Source organism: Leopardus geoffroyi, chromosome B4 (assembly GCF_018350155.1).
Source record: "Leopardus geoffroyi isolate Oge1 chromosome B4, O.geoffroyi_Oge1_pat1.0, whole genome shotgun sequence".
Lineage (NCBI taxonomy): Eukaryota > Metazoa > Chordata > Mammalia > Carnivora > Felidae > Leopardus > Leopardus geoffroyi.
Window position 1 is genome coordinate 8,925,774 of NC_059341.1, and position 23,675 is coordinate 8,949,448.

A 23,675-nucleotide genomic window follows, 5' to 3' on the forward strand; every position below is an offset into this window, starting at 1 on the left:
TATGAGGATGTATACATATGGATACACATATTGCATCAACTCTGTTCCTCCACAGAATCCATGCCAAGCAGGAATTCATTGGTGTAAACCTTTGTGAAGGGTAAAGGAGAAAGGAGCAGAAGTGGCAATGTTGGTCTGACATCTGTGAAAGATGAGAGGGAAGGACTGTAGCACAATTCTGAGAGATTCTTGCTAGGGTGATGGTAGTGAAGATTGTCTGTTAGAAGAGCTCCCTTATGGCTGACTCCAGTACTCCTACCAAGCACAGTCATTAGCTAGGGACAACCCAGGGAGACTGAGGCCTTGATCCCAACCCTGGGGGGTGGATCCAGAAGATGTCAGCTACCTACTCTTGGTGCAGCAGGTTGTCTCTTGAAGGGGACCTGAGTAGTGCAAGCCCAAGGCTGCCACACACATGCATATGTAAATCTATATTCTAGAATGGTGAGCCTTTCTGAAGCTAAGATTATTTGTGACCTTCTCAACTTTTTATTCGTTCCCCGGGATTCTACAGTGTTACATGGATTTTTTTTTATTTATTTTTTTATTATATGAAATTTATTGTCAAATTGGTTTCCATACAACACCCAGTGCTCATCCCAAAAGGTGCCCTCCTCAATACCCATCACCCACCCTCTCCTCCCTCCCACCCCCCATCAACCCTCAGTTTGTTCTCAGTTTTTAACAGTCTCTTATGCTTTGGCTCTCTCCCACTCTAACCTCTTTTTTTTTTTTTCTTTTTTCCTCCCCCTCCCCCATGGGTTCCTGTTAAGTTTCTCAGGATCCACATAAGAGTGAAACCATATGGTATCTGTCTTTCTCTGTATGGCTTATTTCACTTAGCATCACACTCTCCAGTTCCATCCACGTTGCTACAAAAGGCCAGATTTCATTTTTTCTCATTGCCACGTAGTATTCCATTGTGTATATAAACCACAATTTCTTTATCCATTCATCAGTTGATGGACATCTAGGCTCTTTCCATAATTTGGCTATTGTTGAGAGTGCTGCTATGAACATTGGGGTACAAGTGCCCCTATGCAGCAGTACTCCTGTATCCCTTGGATAAATTCCTAGCAGTGCTATTGCTGGGTCATAGGGTAGGTCTATTTTTAATTTTCTGAGGAACCTCCACACTGCTTTCCAGAGCGGCTGCACCAATTTGCATTCCCACCAACAGTGCAAGAGGGTTCCCGTTTCTCCACATCCTCTCCAGCATCTACAGTCTCCTGATTTGTTCATTTTGGCCACTCTGACTGGCGTGAGGTGATATCTGAGTGTGGTTTTGATTTGTATTTCCCTGATGAGGAGCGACGCTGAACATCTTTTCATGTGCCTGTTGGCCATCCGGATGTCTTCTTTAGAGAAGTGTCTATTCATGTTTTCTGCCCATTTCTTCACTGGGTTATTTGTTTTTCGGGTGTGGAGTTTGGTGAGCTCTTTATAGATTTTGGATACTAGCCCTTTGTCCGATATGTCATTTGCAAATATCTTTTCCCATTCCATTGGTTGCCTTTTAGTTTTGTTGGTTGTTTCCTTTGCTGTGCAGAAGCTTTTTATCTTCATAAGGTCCCAGTAATTCACTTTTGCTTTTAATTCCCTTGCCTTTGGGGATGTGTCGAGTAAGAGATTGCTACGGCTGAGGTCAGAGAGGTCTTTTCCTGCTTTCTCCTCTAGGGTTTTGATGGTTTCCTGTCTCACATTCAGGTCCTTTATCCATTTTGAGTTTATTTTTGTGAATGGTGTGAGAAAGTGGTCTAGTTTCAACCTTCTGCATGTTGCTGTCCAGTTCTCCCAGCACCATTTGTTAAAGAGGCTTTTTTCCATTGGATGTTCTTTCCTGCTTTGTCAAAGATGAGTTGGCCATACGTTTGTGGGTCTAGTTCTGGGGTTTCTATTCTATTCCATTGGTCTATGTGTCTGTTTTTGTGCCATACATGGATTTTTAAAGAGTGATAGGCGTTTTGAAGGGAGAGGTTATGCATAGCCAAACACGTTTCACATTCTTTAGCAATCTGTATAGGATAGGGATTATTATTTTTAAAATACTGTCATATTTCCAAGTTGGCTGATAGTTCGATCATTTCTTCTGCCAAAAAGAAGAATTATTCTTGGAATTCTATTCAGTATTGTTGAATATCACCTTTGGTTCATTAATCACCAGAAACACACACATCAGAGTTTTGTCGATGCCTGTGGTCAGAAATACTTAGACCTGAGTTTCAGATTTCAAACATCCGAGTGTATTACTTCCAATTTTGTAGGTGCAAAGAGAAAGAGTGGGGTGCAGCTCCAGCCGATACATGTGGCTAGTGTCAGAAGTGAAGTATGCAAATTCCCTGTGAGGTCGCTCTAGGAGAGGGGTCAGAAGGGAGCAGAACAAAATAGCTCTTGTTATTGCTTGAGTGTTAGAGCCCTGGCACCAAATTCGTATGTCAAAGCACTTCCCCAAAGTATGGAATTGAGGCCTTCAGGGAGTGAAGTCATGAGAGTGAGTCTTCCATGATGGAATTAGATGCCTTAGAAGGAGAAGAAGGAGAAGGAGGAGGAGGAAGGAGGAGAAGGAGAAAGGAGGAGGAGGAGGAGGAGAAAGGAGGAGGAGGAGAAAGGAGGAGGAGGAGGAGGAGGAGGAGGAGGAGAAAGGAGGAGGAGGAGGAGAAAGGAGGAAAGGAGGAGAAAGGAGGAGGAGGAGGAGGAGGAGAAAAAAAAACCACAGCTGGCTTTCTCTCTGCCATGTGAGGACACACCAAGAAAGTGGCTGACTGCATGCCAAGAAGAGAGTTCTCACCAGACTCAACCATGCTGGCTCCTTGATCTTGGACTTCCCAGCCTCCAGACCTGTGAGGAGTACACTTTTGTTGTTGAAGCCACCCAGTCTATGGTATTTCATTGTGGCAGCCTGAACTGGTCTTCTCCCTTATGTCAGAGAAGGGAGGGAGAGAAAGATGAATCAACCATTTCTGTTTGAGGGCAACTCACATCATCTGCTGAAAATGGGAATACAGAAAATTCCTGAGTCTGATGTGGTGCCAGGAGGAAAAAAAAAAGCCCAGAACAGAACCATGCGATAGAAAGCCAACCTATTGACCAGTGACTTTGTCACGTCTACAGAAATAGAAGAGGAACAGGGTAGCCCATGGATGCAGATTATTGAAATCCACCGAAGCCAAGGAGCTCAGAGACCATTTTGGTCAGCGGTGCTGAGGGCCCAGGGCACTGAGTGTTTGAAAACACTTTCCCTTCTCACCCACTGCACCAGCAAACAGGACCGGACTTTGAGTCGGGGTTCCTGCATGGGAGAAGAAAAAAACTGAGTCTACATTTTTCTAGCCCAGTTTGTGTTGTTCACGCACTCTCCATTGTTCTTTCCCTGGCTGGTGCCACACTTGTTTAAAGCTCAAACTTCACAGAGCCTGTGCCATTGAGTTTCTTTCCCCTGCCAAAGTGAACTGCTCAGATTTCTCCTTAAGTGTTACCAAAACCTCCTGAAGGAAAAGAGAAGTCGTTTGTCAGATATTGTTGAAGGCAAAGAGGGCCTTTCAGCTGATAGTAATTTTATTTTACAGATCCTTTATGGGCTTTAAATGTGCTCCTTTATATATATATTAATCTAAATATAGTCTTAGAAAAAAATGAAAAGATAGTGATATTTGGGACTATGAAGCCACCTTTTTACTTCTGAATGGCAGAATTGCAAAAACACAAAAATGCTGTGACAGTCTATGAAAGGTTTTAAATATATATATCTCATAACTGTTAAAATTTAAAAATGTATTCTTTCCTAGAGTAATATATTGATGTTATTTCATCCTAAACAGGGGCATTTCTAAACTTCATATAACAGTGCTTTGTGAGCTTTAGAAAGTAATAACAATAATAATAACAACAACAATAATAGCAATTCTCAGCCTTGTATTTTTTAACTAAGAAATCTGGATCATTCAGATAAAGTTCATATATAAGCATCTGAACGTCAGGTGCTTATCCTGAACCTATCGGAGTTCACCAATCTCTTCTGCATGTGAGATGCAATTTGATGTGTGCCTAGGGTGAATTTCTTTGAGCGGTGAATAATTTCCTTGCTCTCTGGTCTTCAGTGCTGATTAGTTCTTTCTTCTTTGGCTTGTTCATACAAAGGATGCTTTGACATAAAGAAAGCCTGGAAACATCTAGAAAAAAAGAAACAGAATTACACAGTTAAAAAAAAATCCAGAGACTTTTATTAGTGCACTTTGTCTATACATAAACCCATATATGGTTCCAAGGAACGGATGATATATTTAACTATGTGAGTTAGTTCATTTTAATTAAAGCAAATGTAGACTTTTGATCTACGGAATAAACAATCTAACAATAGGAAAAATGCAATCTGTCGAGGCATATTTGAGTTATTTTGCAGTAATTGGCTTGGCAGCAGCTTCAGTCACAGATTTCTGTTTCACAGATTGTCCCCAAATGAATAAAGGTTTGCTTTGAAATGTAATTAATATTACGTTCAGCTGCAAGACATTCTCAGGTTGTCAAAGGAATTTGAAGGAGGTAGCTGCAAAAAGTGAACAAAATAAAAGTGAAACTGGAAAGTAAATTAAGTCAAATTAATGCACAAAAGTAAACTGGACTGATACAAAATGTCAGTGTCATGAACTAGATTTTAAGTTCACTGTCCCGTGAATATTAAAATGATGAGTATGGCTACATAATTCGCTGGGTCATCTGTTTATTAACAATGATTACCTTGTCTTAAACATGAAAGGGTGTGGGAGCCTGAGAGCAGAGATGAAGTGGGACTGAGCTCATCGGGGCAGCACTTGGGGAGTGAGCCCCCTGAATTCAGCACCACCCCAAGCCATCCTTCTTTCTCAACTGCAACATCGACTGCTAGCTGCAGGCCTTTCAGGTGAGTATTGAATTCTATTAGTGAAGAACATAAACACTAGTTTCATGTATTCGGATACTAATGCTTTGCATCCAATACATTTCCACAGTTTCCTTATGACAACCATTGCATTTTAGTAGGGGCTTTGGGTCTGTACAGAACACCGAGAGTAAATAGAAACCTGGTTGCAGCTAATCATCTCCTGAGATGTCCTACAACCCTGTATATTTAAAACTCCAAGGTCCAAGATAGACCTATTATTAAATATAAGGAGTAGGAATTGCACACACTGCTGGCATCTTAAATAGCTTCCCCCCCCCTTTTGATTAGGAGATTTGTGAACACAGTTGTATTCATTATCCTTGAAAAATTTGACTGTGGTAATTAATGTGAAAGTTAAAAAATATAGATTGTAATGTATAAATAAGAACATATGGTTTATGAAAGAATAAGCTCATGAATTTTTTTTTCAATCTGTTCTACTGGCATTAGAGTTTCAGCCCTACAATATATCATTAAAAGGTGTAATTAACAAATCAGAAATTTGGTATTTTTGCAGAGTAGAATTTGTATTGGAAAATTATTCTGTGTTCAAACATATAGATTGTTTCCTACTTACATTTAACCCTGTCTCTTGGTGACATATATCACTCGCATTATGTCATACCAGCCTCAACCTGTCGCACCTGGAGAATTTGATAACACAAAGAAGTTTGGGAAGGATATTTTGAAAGGAAAGAAAAGGGGGAAGATTGGAAATGTGTCTTACTGTATATCCTAAATCTGGCTGGAAGACCAGCTTTTGAACAAGCTGTTATTTTCCACATGGGAGTAGCATTGCTACAGTAAAATGCCAGATTTCATCCATCATAATGTCATGGCTCATATTAAAATGTCTTCAGGGACCGAAGGGAGGGATGGGCAAAAGACATCAAATCAATTTTCAGGCAATTGCTATGGTTTTCAGAAACTAAGCCCTATGTGATAGTGTTATGGCTGCACAAAGGGAGGTTATAAATAAGGTCCATACATCAAGGGAGGAAGTAATTTGGAAAAAGAAAGCTGATTTGACTTTTGTGTGAATCTGAACATATGGTTAGGGCACAGCTGGGTTATCATTCTATACGTTCTTACAAGAGAAAAGAACCAAATCAACACTTCAGAGAAATTAGCCCCTAACCAGAGTCTTGAAACTGACATCTCTGAAACCATATATCCCTCTTGATCACCTGATGAGGACCCACAGTTATTTTGCGTTTATTATTTAATTACAAGAAAATCTAGTCAAGCCTCATTATTTGATGACCTTGTTAGCCAAGAACTAACCTCTGTGCGAAGATGTCATTTCCTCAGAGGGTGGGGAAGAAGGATTGGCTCAGTTAAGAGACCTGAAATGCAGATGGCCTTTCGTAAATGAAATTCCTCCTTCTTGGTTGAGCAGCTCATCGTTAAATTCATAAGATGCAAAGCACCGCAGCCTATATTTGGCAATACTGCCTCTACTCTGTAAACAATCTGTCTTCCAAGACCTTAATCATCACTAAATAAGGCTTTCATGGAAAAATTGAAAAGACGTGGATAAGAGGGAACCTTGTGGTATTTCCATGCATTATTGTAACTGAAAACAAAGAAGTGAATAGTGTGACATGATCTTTCCAACAGAATAAAAATTAAAATCTAAGTGTCTGTGATAGTCTCATCTTCTATTGAGACTTTAATTATGACAGTATAAAAGATATCTTTCTTATAAACTGGAATCACAGTAAATCAACATATACAACAAAAATACTTTCATCAGTGTTGCCAGTGCATAATTTTTGTCATCTAATTTGAGGGAATTCAGCTTTGTAAAAGTACTAATCTTCAAATGCTGAAATTGTTACATGTTGGAAGAAGCTGTGTTTCAGTTTTCTGATCATCAAAGTAAGTTAGTACATACTCCTAACCCTAATGAAGGACATACCATGGTGACATATTAATGACATATTAGTGGACTCACAACACCAGATGCAATTATGGGAGACAGAGTGTAAAAACAGTATATTTTTTAAAACTAGAAAATGTGCAGAGATGATTAATAAGGAGCCTAATTTTTGGAGTGACAAATTACACAAAGATTGAGAAAATAAACTGCCTTAAAATTTTGCAATAAGCATCACACCTGGAAATAGTCTAATATTCAGCTGTCCTGGGGGTGAGGGGAAAAGATGCTTTCTTTGAATTTTTTAGTTGTGCTTTGTCCACATCTAAATAAGGAATTTCAAAGACTCTCAGAGGTCAAAATCAGTCAAGGAAGTCCAAATAGTTTTAAGTCAATGTAGATGACTCTCTTAACAAGATATAAACAAGGTTCTCTTATCAAAAAAATGTTTGATGCACCATTAACATTAACGTGGTTCTTGCTGTTTAATTATGTAGTCATTTGATTCTCAATTTTAGTAGATATATGCAATGTGGTTTTAGTCTTATGTCCAACAGAATAGGTTTGTTCAACGTGTGTGTGTGTGTTTGTGTGTGTGTGTGTGTGTGTGTGTGTGTGTGTATTAGCAATACAACACACGGAGTTAGTGAGTCATTGATTTATGTCAGAAGAGGAATGGTAAAGAACAAAGCTATTTTGTAGAAGCTCTTGATAAAATTCTCTCACCAGAGTGAGAGTAAATCAATCAAGGACCTCATTATTGGTTTATAATTTTATTGGAGTGATCATTCTAAGCTTTCCATAGATACCATGAGACTTGTAGATTGCTGGAGCTACCACCATCTTAAACATTCGCTTTTTGGCCTTAGTTTCTTAAAACACTGAAGGAAGCATTAAGCCAAGAAGCACTGCAGAGTCATGTTTTGTAGGTAATTGCTTTCCAAAAATGATGAATCTTGATGTGAGTTGAGAGCATTGTTTCTGTTTTTATATTCCACCATTACTCTGTCATTTTTAATTAATATACACCTACAATAATATAATGTTTACTCCTATATCATAGGATTCATTCATTTAGCAGATAGTTGTTGAGAGTTTGCTATGTAAGATCTAAGTGCTGGGGCTACCAAAAAGAATGATGAATATTATTATTATCATTGCTGAAATGTATTGAGTATATCAAGCACTTTCCATACCAAATTCAGTTAATACTCATAAGAACACTATAGGTTAATAATTTCTATAATCCCCATTTTATAGATGGGGGAAGTGAACCTTTGAGAGCTTAGATGAACCTTGCCTAAGGCAACAAAGATGATAGCTTGGAAGGTAAATTCAGGATTTCCTGACTCTGAATGTTTGGCCATCTGAGCTCTCAAGGAGCCATGTGTCATGAGATAAGGGTTATAAAAACAATATATCATTCAAACTGGAGCATCTTGGAAGACATAGGGAACAAAAAAAAAATCACATTGAAGGTGGGTCATGAACTTTTGAGGGAGTTTTCATAACATCATCACTGACCTATCTCAGAGAAAACTCCACAAACCCTGCGAAGCTTCTCTTTTTTTCACCTGCGCTTGGAGAGTGAGTCCCCCTGAATTCAGCACCCGCCCCCAGCCATGTTTCTTTTATGTCTTCATTGTTGAGAAGAATGTTGGGTGTGTGGCTAAGATCCCTCAAGTGTCTTTACGACGAGTAAAGAACCGTTGTAATTCCTGGCATAAGAATTATCCTCCCATATCATAGTCCATTTCAGTATCAGGACTCTGCAATTTCTCTACCCCCAACACACGTGATACTCACCTCAGTGGAGATATGCTGGGTCCTGCACAGATTTAAACATACAACTTTTCTTCAGACCACAAAGTAACAGCTCCTAACTGCGCCCAAACATGGCTTGCTGCTTATGATTTGTTTTAATAAGCATGCATTCTGTTGATCAGTAACACAGTCACTCGAATAAGGAACTTTGAACTTGGAATCAACACCAAAGGAAACTGTAACAATCACCCAGACCATGGCCTAAATCAAACATTATATTACTGTCATAGATAAAATTCAAGGTAGGTAGGTGGGTTGTTTAATTGGATGATTTGGGAAATTGAAAAATGCAGCTAAGCAGTTAAGAAGTCAGGGGATCTGGAGTTCAATTGTCGGGTTTGGATTTTGGCTTCATTGTTGGCTAGCTCTGCATTTTGGATAAATTCACCCTAACCCTCAAATTTCTTAATGTGTAAAGTAGGAAAAAGAATGGTCTCTCTCTCTCACACACAGTTGCTATGAGAATTAAATGAGATAACCTACATAAGCCCTTTAGATAAGTGTCTGGGATTCACTTAACACTAAAAAAATGGGAAAGTAGTTAGCTTTTGTGAACCAGCGACTTAGGCTAAAAGTTGTAATATCTGTACTTATCTAGCTATATATACTTAAAATGGATGGCTCCAAAGCTGAGAATCAGAAAACATCCTACAGGCAGCAGAAGGAATCAGGAGAGTGGATTCAGACTGCCATGTGATATTGTTTGTGCCAGTTAGGAATTTGAAAATTAAATGTTTTCCTCCTCTGAAAATTGTATTATTGTTTTGTCTCTTTTGCATGTTTTTCTTCATTGAAGTTTCCTTTTTCTCCCCCATTCTCTTATCTCTCTCTTTCCTTGTCTTTCCATCACTTCTGATATCTCCCCTCCCTTCTCTTGTCCATCCTTTTGTTTGCTTCCTCTTGTCTGCTATTTCTTACTACAACTGTATTCTTTACTCTTATTCTCTATTTTTCCTTATCAACTTATTACCCTTCTTTTTTTTTTTTTCCCTTCTCTCTGTTCTTGCTTTATTCTATTGTGATATTCTTCAACTAACCCTTTTACTAGTTCCTTGTATTCACAAATATAGTCAACCATGTAAAGGACTTTGACCCTCTGGGGGATGGACAATACTTTTCAAGTATTAACTAGCATTAATACCTGCTTGCCCTTAATTCACTTGTATCCCAGAGTTCTTTTTGTTTGTTTGTTTTTTGTTTGTTTGTTTTTGTTTGTTTGTTCTTTCCCATCTAGGACACTGTGGAATGAGAGAGCAAAAAAAGTGAGAAATTTTGTGCTTTTAGGTTCAAAAATTTAGATCCAGTAGTAAAATAGGGAAAAGTTGAATGTGTAGCCTTTGAGTTCTGTACAAGAAGCTCCATGCTGAGGGAAAAGAGCGATAGCTAGAGAAAGAATACTGTTGTAAGCCAGTGTGGATGATAAAGGTGACTCTGTCATTTCCCTATCTTTTTGGTATGAGAAGATAGAAGGTTAATAGATACTCTTTAAATATGGAGATCCAAGAGTGGAAGAGATTATATTTGCTTTCCATTTGGAAATCTGGAGGCAGCAGCTTTTTACATGTGCCCCGCACCACTGTGGGGAAGTAGTCACTACATTGGATGCAGAGACAAAGGCATTGAGAGCCAAGTCATAATGTGTGTGGATATTTGAGCAGCTAAATATTTCTAGTGTCTGCATCGACAAGGAAGGAAGGAAGATACATACATCGAAAGAAAGAAGAGCCGTAGATCCAAAGGGTTACCAAGTCTATGAAGAGAGGATTTTAAAGGGTGGGCTGTTCATTCAGTGGGCATGTCAGGATTTGTAAACTTAGATGCTGTGGATATTGGTTCTAATAAAGACCATAAGGGAACAATTACACATCTCAGTGAGAGCTAACACAGGATGGATCAAGGCCATGCAGTGTTGTTTTTCCCCCCATGAGTGTTTTCACACTGCATAAACCCCTGAGGTTAGAATTGATCCTAAGGAGAAACAGATATGGGAGGAACACTGCTGAATATGATGGCAGTTACCTAAAAGTGCCCAGATTAAGTTTTAGCCATGTAACTGGAATGGAAACTCTAAATGGAAATTAATGCAGTTGGGGGTCACACCAAGCTTTTTGACTTTAGAAAAGAAAAATACCTACGTGATATTTCCCATTCTCCTATGTCTGCATCCGTTCACAATATTGCTAGCATTAATATTATAATAGGTGTTTACGGCATTCATCCATTTAGTATGGCTTTTGGAATCAAATAGACCTGATTTCAAATTCCTATTCTATTCCTTGCTAACTGTATGACCTTGGGACAGATACTTATCATTTTCAAGCTCCACTTTCCTTCTTTATAAATTACGGATAATAATATGTAGCATAATGATGGGGAAGAGTGTGGCAGCTTACAAATTGTGGCACTTACTAAATGGTAGCTCATATTAATAATAATATAAGCATGTGTAATTTGCCATTTTCCAGATTGATAAACACAAATCATAAATCTGATTTCTTTTGTAAACATTTGTCAACGACACAAAGTTAGTGTATTTTAGTTTGAGTGATCAACATAGTTTTTGCATGCAGTTACTTTCAGGATAAATTAATTATTATAGGAGATGTATTAATTATATAATTAATAATTATAGTAGAACTATAGAACCATTCCAGGCACACAAAGGTGTATATCCTTCCTAAGTTTAGGAAGCCTTTGCAACAAGGAAAATGTGCAGCGATGGGTCAAACACAAAAAGAATTATGGGGTGCCTGGGTCCCAGTTCTTGCCTTTGGGTCAGGTCATGATCTCACGGTTGCTGGGTTCAAGCCCCATGTAGGGCTCTGCGCTGGCAGTGTGGAGCCTGCTTGGGATTCTCTCTCCCTCTCTCTCTGACCCTCCCCTGCTGATGTGCTCTGTTTCTCAAAAGAAATAAATAAACTTAAAAAAAAACCACAAAAATAACAAGATCATGGCATCAAGGAATACAAAATAAATATGTGTTAGAAAATTTGTTATTTTCTGAATATTTATACAAAAGCAATTTTTATTATTTATTTTTAAGGCTGTAATACTTAAAATAGTTTAAAGAAATTAACTCAATTTGTAATATGTTAAAATGTGCTGTTATAAGAGAGAAAGATTATAGAATCACACAAAAAAACCAAGTTTCTACTCCAGAGTATTTTCACCCTTAATAAAGCAGAAACATTTTTATGTAATTGTCCAAAATCATCTATTTTCCTACATTTTAGATTTGTATAATTTGTTGCAGTTTTTAAATGAGGTTTTATATTGTTATTTTTCTGTGTAAGGTATATTTGAAATTCATACAACATTTAAGTGTTTGAAACTCACATGTTTTTCTTAAAGTAAAATGAAAATTAAGCTGTAAATCAAATTACTGAATGAAACTACTCCACTTAATTGGTAAACCATTTAAATCTTCCCTATATTGAATATATTGGTATACTTTTCATCTACAGATTGTAACAATAACTTATTTTTAAGATCTTGACTAATATAATCCCCATCCATATCTATGTTTCAGTCCTAGAAAAGATTGATTTGTGCAGTATTTGAATGCATTTTTCTTCATTATTAGAAAGATATTGGTTGCTCTGATAATCATTTTAGGGAGGAAGATGTTTTATCACTGAGGATGTAGCACTTTTTCTCACTATACTGAAAATCCCATGTACGAGCACCCTGATAGGTTTTACATTATAACCATCTTAATCTGCAGAGAAGCAAGAAAAAACAAGCGTCACTTACATTTTCCCCAGGAAACTCAGGGTCTATATGAGAATTTATAGATAACCCTTTCCAGGCATTGTGTTGTTCTAAGGAGTGGTAAATCAGACGTGGCTTAGAGAGAGAGAGAAGATGGTTTCTCTTGGCCTGTTGATCGTTGTCTTAAAAAGTGGTATTTGTAGGTTGAAACAAACTTAAAGTATTGAAAGAGAATTACGTTGGGAAATCTCATTAGGATTTGCATTTCATAATCACAGACTCCCTCCATCCTTCAGAATTATACAAAGTCACTGTGTTTTCCTCAGCTTGATGGCCCTGCCATCTTCTGTCCTTCCCAGCAGCACCTGCATTTGGCCTGCTCCTTGCCAGCAGTTAGGGCTTACCCTTCATGTTATTAGGCAACATTATTTTGGTTAGTCTTTGATTGTACTGTTTTCTCTCTGCATGCTCCTTCCCACCTAATTTTCCATTTATTTACCCTTCAAAGGCTTCTTTATACTCACTGTTTAGACCTGCACTTGGCTGTCCACATTGGAAAGATTTATTGTCCCCATTCTATTATCACGATAATGACTTGGTGAGTAAGAGTGTATGCAGCATTGAAGCTATCACCATAGGCCTCTTAGAAGCACACACGTGCATTAAAACTGAGCAAATGCACTTAAAAATGGGTTGGTTTTGAATATTTTTAGTTTTGAGCAGCCAACTTTGATCCTACAGCTCTTAGGATTAGAGAATTTTGTACAGTGAGAATTTTTCTTTTAGCCCATTGACTTTCTACCTGCTCAAATTTCCTAATCCTACAAAATTATTTTATTTTCTTTGACCAAACCTTTTACTCTCTATCTCATTCTTTCTAGTATCTATAGAAAAGAGCAGACAAATTTAGCTTGGATGCATATTGATTTGAAGTTTGGTTCAAGAAACAAACTTTAAACCCAGGTTCAAGGTCATCATTATATGTTACTACAAAACTGTGAATTCTCACTAGAATGTAAGCTCCATGAAGGCAGGTGTTTTTGACTCATTATTTACTTGCCTATCCTCAATGCCTAGAATCCCGCCTGGCATATAGTAGCTATTCAGTAGAAATTTGTTCAACAAATGGATCATTCTTCTCCATAATCACCAAAACTGAAATCAAATAAATTGCACACATACAAGTTTATTATGTTCCTCAAAATTTCACTAAATAACTGCTCAAGGCTCTGTTTTAGGGGTAATAAAAATTAGATGTATCTGTTTACAAACCTTACAGTCATATTTTTTTTTTAATTTTTTGACGTTTATTTTTGAGAGAGAGAGAGACAGAGACAGAGTGCCAATAGGGGGAGGGGCAGAGAGAGAAAGAGAGGGAGACACAGAATCCGAAGCAGGCTCCAGGCTCCGAGCTGTCAGCACAGAGACTGACGTGGGGCTCAAACTCATGAACTGTGCTCATGACCTGAGCTGAAGTTGGACTCTCTACCAGCTGAGCCACCCAGGCACCCCAAATTTACAGTCATATTAAGAACTGAAGACAGCATTGAACAAATGGAAGTATTTCATGGGAATCTGGTTAAAATATAATTTATAAATAAAGATTTCATAACTTGACATGAAACATATGCATACATTTGTATATACACACAGGAAGAGTGAGTGTATTCACTCATTACCCACACTCTGCCTGAGACCAAATGAACATAGATCTTGAGCATCTAATATGGGATAAAGAAATCTGATGAAGGAACCTTAAGTCTTCTTAAGGGGAGAAAACAAACAAACAACTTCTATCCATACCTTTGCAGTAACTGAATGGAAGTCAGTGGGGGAAATAGGCTTCAGTAAGTGGAATTTTACCGTCTAGGCACATTTTTTTCAGAGGATAACCTAATGCATGCATTTGCATGGTAGGGTAGGAGAAAGTAAGCAAACCAGGAAAACAGTCAGCAACAGAAAGAGAGCCTGAGTCTGGGGCAGGAAGCATCTCTCTGCATGGTCAAAAGGTTGCTCCCATAGTGCTCCATCACCTCATTTGTGACACTAAGGGTGAAGGGGACATCACAGGGCTTGCCTGAAATGCCTGGATGTCACGAATGGAGGTAACTAGTAAGACTGCCTTATGTGAAGTCTGACTCTTCTAATCAGCCCTTCCTTTTGAACTTTGAGGGGTTTGTGGGATGAAGGAATTTTATCTCCAGGACCTTCAGGGAGGGATTTATTACTCAAATTTATCCTAAACTTGTGCCAGGATCCTGATGGAGGCAGGAATTTGAGGGAGTGAAATCTCTCAAATATAGAGAATTAGTCTCTTAACTAAATTTTCTGTTGTAGTGTGTTGGGATTTGTTATTTCCTTTTTGACAGTGCACTGTGAGTTTTAAAAGATAACTGTATGTTTGGCCAGAAAGTGTATTTATTTTTATACTGTGTGTGTGTGTGTGTGTGTGTGTGTGTGTGTGTGTGTGTGTGTTTTGAAAACGCTCAGCTAAAGAGGTATTTCAGGTTGAATAACAGTTGAAAAATGAAAACTGAAAGTGAGTCCTATTGTGAAGAAAAGACCCCTTTGTAATGAAAACACACCCTCTTGTGCCACTTATTCAAAAAAAGATCCAAGAAGAATTTTCTATCCTAGTGATTCTCAATCCTGCCACAAAGAGCTTTTTAAACATACTTATTTCCAGGCCTCATCCCAGGCCAATTAAGTTAGAATCTCTTGATGTGGAGCCCAGGTAACAGTATGATTTTTAAAAGCTCCTCAATAGTTCAGACATACAGCCTGAGTTGAGGAGAATTGATCAGACCCTGTTCTCATGTGTTAAGTGTCAATGGAATGGTATTCCAGAAGTCGGTTTGTGGAGCAATATTTGTATTTGGAAATACATTTTCTCAAATGAACAGTGTTATACACCGTGGTTAATTCCCTAGGTCTTTCCATAAAAGCCTAATTAAGCCCACTGTATCTGAAGCTTAGTACTCCACTAATGAAATTACAGAACTTAATCACCATGAATAACAGTGTTCTTGCAAAAATAGGCTCTGAATTCTAAGGGCAGAAGGATAGAAAACAGACTTTTGCCTGTAGGCCAGTCAGGAGCCCAGCTCTGTCACTCCCTGCAGACCTCCCTCCAAGGCATGTGTCCCCAAAGAGTTTGCCTCTCAAGTCCCTGCTTTTCATCCATCAGGTCGAGTTTAACCAGCCAGCTTTGCTTCCACTGTTCCAGCAGTGTTCCTTGCCAGGTGCTCCTTCCTTCTCTAGATACAGATAGAGGACCTAGTCCCTTGGCTCTCTTCGCCGTGTGTGTTGGGGGGGGGGGTTGGCTGGTGTTGTTTTCTCCTCTACTCTCCCTTACTGCTTGTTAAGTAATGGGTTGTCTTCTCCTAGCAATGTGAAAGACACCAGAGATAAAATGAATTTTCCTATGCTTATTCCTTTCATCATTTTTTTTCCCACTAATAAGCATCCATATACTTTACTCTTCCAGTAAAGGATACTTTTCAAAGTAAAATGGGTGCAACATAACTGTGCTGGGACAACAGAAGTAAACTGAGACAGCTCTAGGGGAAAAGAAATGTTTGTTCCCCCTAAAAGTGAACTTTTGGCCACTCAAAAGATGGGATAAGATTCATCTGCATTTCGTCACAGACACTGAACGCCTGCATGGCTTTAAAATAGAGTAGGAATGAAGTTGAATGGGGAGTGTTACTATTACCAAGGGAGATACGTATGAGGCAATAATAATCTTAATTTATTTTTCCCTTTGCTACACAAATTACCGCTCTGATCCAGAATCATCACTCTGCTTTGGGGTGACATTCAGTAATGAGATGTGTTGGGTGAGTAAATAGTTGGATAAGGAGAGAGAAGACCTTACCTAATAGTAGTCTGAATAAAAGGAAATGATTTGAAAGTCCACAGGAGTTCTAAGATAGAGACTTGTAGCCACTGAGTCACTGACAAATATGTTGGCTATTGTAGGTCAAGGGCATTCTTTTGTCAGGGATAACAGTGAGCTAGACAAAGAAAAATGAGAACTCTTCATAAAACCCAAATGTTAAAAAGGGAATAAGTAGTTCTGGGACTTGAGAGCTTTTTATACCACTGTCCTTTGTTAAAAAATACCAAATTTTAATGAGTTATGTCTACTGCTTCTTATCCAGATGCCTTCCCGTGCCTCTTCTTTCCAATTGTATGCACATGGCTGGCATCTAGTGAGTCAAACCAAGATGGTAGTATCTGGTGCCTCCAACTCAGCTGGGAGTGAGTCCATGCCTACTTATGTGGACATCTGTCAGAGGACATTTCTACCCCTTTCTGCATAGCAAAGATGGAGAAAAAGGAGCTAGGGAAATCAGTACGTGAAATGTCAACCTCATGGCACATTGATTTTTTGGATTTCCTTATTTGTCCCTCTGGGAAAATCATTCATATGACACTTGGCACAATTAGTCATCCAGCCTTATGTACTGGGATTTTGAATGCCTTCAGTTTTTGAGCAGACTGGCAATATGTCCAATATGATTGATCTTGTCATTATTTTCCTTCAGTTTGAATTTATGATCTAATGATCAATTTGATCTCTAGGGAATATTTGAAAGTGAACTGATTTACTCCTTTTTATCAGTCCCATTTTCCTATTTCAAGATATCTGACAACCAAATCAAGTCTTTTGGCCCACGTAAAAATCAATTATTAGTATTACAGCGACCAGATACTATTATTTAATATGATTAGAAATAATATATCCTTAAAAAAGAGTTTTCTTAATATTATGTCTATTTTGTTAGATTTCTAATATCCAAATTGATAGATGCATAAAAATTACTCCAAAGGAATATTCAATTATTTAAAAATAATTATTAAACATATGCTATTTGCTGTACACTTTGAAATTTATAGATGTTTTATTTGCTCTTCATAGTCAATACCTGAAATAGCATTGTTTTTGAATATAGGAAACAAACTCAAAGATAAGTAATATTCTACAATTATATAGCTTTAATGGCTGAGTCAAGATAAAAAAAAAACTTTCTCTTACTCAGAAGCTTGGGTCTTAGCTACTCTCTTCTTTAATCCGTTGCTAACATATTTTTTTCATAATCTTCCTCCATACATTTGTCTTTTCAGTTCTGGAGAGTGCCAAAGAAATCTTATAACCTTCAGCTGGCTGCTCCAAGAAAACTTACAGTGACTGTTTTGAAATTATTCAATCCCTGTTTGTGCTATAGAAGAGATTTTTCTTGAGCATAATGGTGATCATGTGATTTGATTTCCCTAAAATCACTACAGGATGGTCAGACTTCTTAATAAGTCTTCTGAGGAGCCAAAAAGTATGCCCTCTTATTGTCTGTCCAAGTTCATCTCCTACCCCATTCCCAAAACATATAAATATTTTTGTAGAAGTCCATGGAGTTCCTAGAACACTCTGGATTTCCCACGTTTGTACCTTGGTGTATGGTCTTTTCTTTGCTTAGAATCCATCCTTCATCACCAAACCTTTCTTACTTGCCCAAGTACCTCCTACTCATTCTTCAAGACTAGCTTAGAGTTTATCTGTCTCCTGAGCATTACTCTAGCTAGGTACCCCGAAATAGCATCTTCCTGTCACCTGGCCTCTTCCTACAGCTGCCCTATTCCAGATCCCCAGCTTCCCTGACCTGCACATACATCCTCTGCATCTTTCTAGCCCACCATGGCCTCTAATTGTGACACTATGCAGTAATACTGCCTTCTTGTCTCTCTTCACCACTACATTTTTGACTTCTTAGTTGCAGGAGAAACTTCTTCATCTAGCACAGCTCCTGGTACTTCTCTCATGGTTAATAAAAATGGAATATGTACGTAAGAGAAGAAATAATTTAAGTATGAATGTTTAGTATACTACACTCAAGAAAGAAAAGTTATTAGTCTGGGTTGAAGTTGAAACTTCAGTGTATAATATGGAATATTAATAGTTTTATAGTACCACATTCTGCATTCATGAGCTGTTGTTACTTTTGTCCCCTGACAAACCAGTCATCTTTCATTAGACATAGACAACACTGGAAGTCAGCCTGTTTTTAGGACTAAGATCACCGGGAGGAGACCCTAGGGGGAACGTGGATTGTGCAAGGGTCTGCATTTCTCATGCCTAATAACGGAGACGTCATCCAAAGTTGGTCCAGTGACATGATGCTTGAGTAGTGTGACTGTGTGATGGGCATTACACAAGCACCTGATGGATTCCTTCCAGAATCTACAGTTTTTCAAGAGTGATGCAGAAGGTAGAATCAAGCAGATCCAGACTGGAGTATACCTGTACCATTTACTGGTGCTATGGTCTTTGACAAATAACTTCTCTGTTCCCAAGGGTGTAATTACACATAGAATCTCAAAGGGTAGCCATAATGCTTAAAAAAACGAAACAGCAGCCCCTGGGTGGCTCAGTTGGTTGGGCGTCTGACATCGGCTCAGGTCATGATCTCACAGCTCATGAGTTTGAGCCTCACATGGGGCTCTGTGCTGACAGCTCAGAGCCTCGAGCCTGCTTCAGATTTTGTGTCTCCCTCTCTCTCTGCCCCTTCCCCACTCATGCTCTCTCTCTGTCTCAAAAATAAATAAACATTAATTTTTTTTTTTTTAATGAAACAGATTAGCTGTTACAATGACTACTTTGTAAAATTTCTCTTAGGTCCATTTTTGTCCTGCTATTTCATTGACAGGTTAATTGGATCTTCTGATACTTCTAGCTGTGGGAAGCTGTTTATTTCAGGATCATTTTATAAATCAGGGTCTAGATCCATAAGCTGCTTTGCTTTGTGGCCAAAAAAGCAAGTCACGTACTGTTGGCAACTGCTTAGGGAGAGCTAAAGACAGGTTGGTGACCGAATGAAGGTTTTCTAGATTCTCTATCATGAGAAAAGTTATGAACTACATTGTCTGGGCTTGGTCAGTAGCTAACCCATTGGTTCAGATTTCACAATTCCAGCTGAAAATTTAATTTGTACTCTATCTTGGAAACTTGGGTTTCCAGCTGGAAACCTAGAAGTAAGGCCAGAAAGAATAGAGACAAATAGGTTGACTGGACCACAGGAGCAGTAGGGAAGGGGACACGGGACAATGCAGGCAAGTTGAAGCCAAATGGTGGGAAACTGACCTCTAGTAGCTACTCTTTACTGCCACCAGCCACAATGGCTGTTCTCGTTTTTATGTGACTAAATTGTGGGGAGTTTCTTGCTTCATCAGTTATCTCACTCTTACCAAATCATCAGGAGAAAGATGAGAGATGCTGTTTCAGGCAGAGGGAACAGCATGCTAAAAAGTTCTGCAGAATTAGTGGGTAATGAGTATGGGAGTATAAAAGGCCAGTGTAGTTAGGAGAGAAAGAGGGGGACACTGTGCTAGATGAGACTACTACACATGGAGCCATGAGTCAAGGTGAGTTGTCTTTACCTAATGTGAAGTTAGAAATCACCAAAGTGTACTAATCAAGGAAGGGCTGACATGAGTTGGAGGGAGGACAGAGTGAGTGTGGAGAGGCCATTACACAGGCTATGACGGTAGTTCAGGTGAGACTTTACTGTTACTTAGAGTAAGGCAAGGACAATGCTGGAGAGCAGTTGACTGTTGTGAGAGCATTTGAGAAGGGAAAATGGACAGGACTCGTGCTATGTTTGTTATTGGAGGTAAGGGTTATATTAAGAGTAACATTAATTATTGGGTCTTGCATAAGTAAATGGAGAGTGGGCCCTTTCAGAAATAGGAATCTGAAAGAACACCAGGAGGTGACCAGCTTGAAGTGGGTGATTCAGGGAGTAATAATATATCTCACGTTAGATGTGTTGAGTTTGAAGTGCTTTTTAAATAACTAAGAGCACCACAACTACATTGTCAGGCATATGGTTTATGCTTAAATGAGAGTTTGGATCATGATTATAAATATGCGAGTTATCTGTGCACAAAGGGAAACTAAAACCAAAGGCATGAAAGATAGCCCCCAAACAGGGAGATTGAAATGGAAAGGTACAAACATTTCATGTTACATAGTACAGAGAAAGCTTGACACAGGATAGAGAATGGGTGGTTGATGAGACAGGAGACACCAAGAGTGAACCATACTGCAAACCAGGGACTTAAGGGGATGAGGATGTGTCAGGGCAGCCCTTCAGTTGTAGCACATGTACCACTGTTGGGAGGATGCTGGGGGGAGAGGGCGGTAGGGAGGGGGGCGGCTGCTGTGTGTAGGAGAAGCTCAGGATGTATGAGAAATCTCTCTACCTTCCCCTCAGTTGTACTGTGTGAACCAAAAGCTGCTCAAAAAAATAAATAAATAAATAAAGCCTTAATAAATTTAAAAATTGTAAGAGACATAAAAAAGGAAAACATTGGTTTATATAGCCAAAGTAAGAGAATGTTTTTTATTCATTCATTAAGAGAGAAAGTGTGCTAGTGGGGGAGGGGCAGAGGGAGAGAGAGTGTCTTTAGCACCCTCCATGCCCAGTGTGGAGCCCAACACTGGGCTCAGTCTCAGGACTGTGAGTTCATGACCTGAGCCAAAATCAAGAGTTGGATGTTTAACAAACTGAGCCATCTGGGTGCCCCAAAAGAGTGGTTTTCAAGAAAGAGTTTATCATGTCAGTTGCTACCATGAAATGAGGTGAGGACTAGAGATTACCTGTTGAATGGAGTCATAGTTTCAGGTGGAAGGAAAACTGAGAACGTTGAAAGATTTAGGATCAGATGTATATTTACTTGGTACCACATATTTTTGAAATCTTATAACCTGTGTTTCCATTTTACAATACACGTGTGAAGATATTTCCATGTTGTTAAATAGTCTAGCAGAGTGCTACCAAAGTTTATTAAATGCATTCCATGTTGCTGGCCATTTACTTTGAGTACAACTTTTTGCCACTATAAACAATCCTGTAATGGGCACCCTTGTAGCTCTCTCTTTATGAATATAATTATGTCCTTCGACTACATTTCTAGAAGTGTAATTGCTAGGTTAAAAGTTGTTGTATTTTTTAAATACAGAGTTACATAATCACTAAGATGTTATTACCAAACCATTTTCAGGCTAAGGCCACATGGTACCCAAGTGTCTTTTCTCTGGAAAATGAAGTGAGCTTAAGTAATTTTTTAAATTGATTATCCATATTCAGATTAGTCTATCTGTGCCCCTGAGACTGGTTTAAAATGAACCATGGTATCAAACCTTACTTCCAAAAAACAATAAACTGTTAACATTTATTTCCCACTATGGCAGGAAATCTTTCAAGTTGGTAGATTGATAGGTATAGAAGGATAGATACAAAGAGAAAGATGGATGGATGGATAATGGATGGGGGGGGGGTTAAGTAGGTAGATGATAGACATTTAATTCTGTTAAGATTCCCTTTTATACCTTTATTATTTCTCTTTAGATGTAAAGTGAATACAGAAGAGCTAGATTATTTTTGCCTAGTACGATGAGTGAATTCTCATGTTCAATTCTAAGGAAAAATTCTGACGTATATACACCTAAGTAATGGTGATATCCCAAAAGAATGAAAGAAACATGGGATTAGCTACTATTGAGGAGAATTAGAAGGGTCTGTGTGCTCTATGGAAATCTTAAGGTTGTAAGATAAATGTCTCATGGTAATCAGAGGATTATTTGCACAAAAATTTGAATTTCATTATGTGTTTCAGATGTCATATTTCTAATCTTCAAAATAAGCTGTTGAAAAACAGAGACATGCTTTCCACTAAAAACAATGAGAAGAAGAAATCAAGAGAGGAGGAAGAGAATGAGAACAGGGAGAAGGACGGGAGGAGGAGGAGAGGGAGCTGAAAGGAAAGGGGACTTGTTCTACTCAAAGTACGCTAATTACAGGGTTAAAAAAAAATGAAATGGCATAAGCAATTAAGCAGCACTTTTTCCAACAAGAAAGAATATGGAAGCCTCTTCTGAGAATATTTGTTTTCCTCAGTGGAGACCAAAGTTGAAAAGTAGGCAAGATGGCCCTCACTACCTGAATCCACACCTTTCCCACTTTGGATGTTAACAGTTTTAATGGGAAAGCCGTTAGGAGAATAAAGTAAATAATAAGGTCCTTTGTGTGGAATGTGGATTAGGTACCAACAGCTTTTTTCCAACCACTTAAAAATGGGAGATATTTCTAATACAGCCTATCTAAAATGAAAATTGAGAAAACTTATTTTTTAAATGCCACTGTAATAAATTGGACTTTAAGTCCTTGATGCTAATTACAGCAAAAAGATTCTGCGATGAGCTGCTGTGAGGCACATCTAGTTGATTCGTGGTAAACTGCAATGTTTCACAGGGTATGCCTCTCATTTGGTTATCGTAAAAGCTGTGTCGGCCACACGTTTTTATCTCCTTTCTTGCTCAGGTTTCAAAGTCATAAATGAAGTCCATGAGCATTCTTAACTTTGGGAAATTGTGCTTTATTGTCATCTTAGAACACGTTATGTTGTTCCACACTTTTCTTATTACTTGTTTTGATTTAGTGAGATTCCCTCTAGCTGCAATTCACACATGAGCCATAGGAAGTGTAGGGAACCACCTGTCAGGAACTTGTTTTAATTGTGTGTGACATAAAGGACTTCCATTAAATCTTTTCTAAAGACCCTTTCCAGTGTGAAAATGATAGGGTCCTTACTCTCATCTCTTTGCAGTCTTTGTTTTTTTTTTTTTTAAGTTTCGCTTTTACATACTCTTCATGAAAGACTGTGGTATATAGTTCCCAGTGTATAATAGGATATCAGTGTGTTCACGTCCCATTTGGAGCTATAAGGTCTTACCCAATTTGCAATGGAATGGTATCCCAGGTATTTACTCAGGCGGCAACAGTTAGAATGTGGTTTCCGAATCTTACCGTATGTATACATTGCATGTACTAACACATACATTACAAGGAAATGTGTGATTGCTAGTCCTGTAGCTCCAAATCAGCTTGGTTACTATTTTGATTACTTATTTATATATTGATACAGTTATAAAGATATTTGATTTATATTTTGCATTTCCTTCAAAGGACACACTTACTGTGGTTTAAATTGTCATTTTCAGTATGAAATAAAAATAAATCGCTTGTCTTTCATCTGTACATTCGTCTTGTGAACATTTGCTGGCAGAGAGAGACTTCCTCACAGAGCGAATGGGCCTTGGTCTACTTCCAAATAATATTCTGTGCAACTGAATTTGGTTTCGTAATTTCAAACAGAACAGAAATTAGATGAATCTTATCTTCCCTGTTCTGAGAAAACTAAATTTGTTAATCCTCTGCGCAACAGAGTTAAATCGAAAGATTCAGATTTGGAGAAATTATAATTCTAGTATCTGGTAACCCATTC

General features: G+C 38.4%; 2 long non-coding RNA genes across 2 annotated transcripts in view; one reads left to right on the forward strand and one right to left on the reverse strand.

Moving 5' to 3' along the window:
- The window catches only part of LOC123590688, a 566,405-nt gene that overhangs the window by 21,212 nt on the left and 521,518 nt on the right, over positions 1-23,675 (forward strand). The gene's annotated exons all lie outside the window — the stretch shown is intronic.
- Positions 2,215-8,759, reverse strand: LOC123590687. Its single transcript, XR_006708926.1, has 5 exons — positions 8,604-8,759; positions 6,203-6,264; positions 5,496-5,562; positions 2,789-4,169; positions 2,215-2,352 (listed from the first exon to the last, which is right to left on the reverse strand). It is a non-coding gene; the product is annotated as an uncharacterized LOC123590687 (long non-coding RNA).